This window comes from Microtus oregoni, unplaced genomic scaffold (genome assembly GCF_018167655.1).
Source record: "Microtus oregoni isolate MIOR12 unplaced genomic scaffold, Mior012 000060F_028, whole genome shotgun sequence".
Taxonomy (NCBI): domain Eukaryota; kingdom Metazoa; phylum Chordata; class Mammalia; order Rodentia; family Cricetidae; genus Microtus; species Microtus oregoni.
The window spans coordinates 16604-17500 of NW_024543863.1; positions in this window are offsets into that span (position 1 = coordinate 16604).

The following is an 897-nucleotide window of genomic DNA, read 5'->3' on the forward strand; positions in this document are numbered from 1 at the left end:
GGAAAAGAGTAAGATATCACGATGACTTTCCCTTCCGAGAGGGAGCTTTCTGGGTAGACGTGAAACTGCAGTTTCAAGCGCCTGCTTTCCACAAGACCTTTTCCAAGGTCAGGCATTTCTTAGGTAAGCAAGGATCTCAGTCAGTTCCCTTTGAGGAACTCAACGTTAACGTCTGACTGGTGCCTATTGTCAAGGCCAATGGGACACTCCTCAGCCCCTCCCTGACCTGACGTGACCTGAGAAGCCACACCCCACCCCAGTTCACAGGCCCCTCTTAATCTATCTAACTAACTGTACAGCATAAAACGTGGAATCTCTTCTCAATGAAATGCTGTTGTCAGCCATTCGAAGACTTTATTCTCATCTCAGATCAGATGATCCTGTCCAGCAGGGATGTCTTCTTTCCGTGTTTCTTCTTCTTTTGTATGTTGCAGTCAGTTCAGATGTGCTGGTATATGGTGAGAGAGAGAGAGAGAGAGAGAGAGAGAGAGAGAGAGAGAGAGAATTGCTTTTTATTTATTTGAAGAGTTTTAATGATTCAGCTATTTCCAGCCTTATTTACCAGCACCTTTATTATTACCAGCGAGCACCTTCCTCTGAAAACATTGGAACCCCCCCATCTGTACATGTCATGCACGTGCGTGTGTGCGTATGTATGTATGTATGTATGTGCGAGCGCGTGTGTATCCCATCTATCTATCCCTTCATCAATTTCCATTTTAGGAGCTGCTTTGCTGACACTCACCCAGAACCAGTGACATGGAGGCCACCATTTTCTTAGCCAGTGACAGTCAGGAGACAGAAAGAAAGAAAGAAAGAAAGAAAGAAAGAAAGAAAGGATGTACATTCCCAAAGAAAGAAAAAAATTAAGTAAATTGTAAAAAGTAAAAAAAAAAT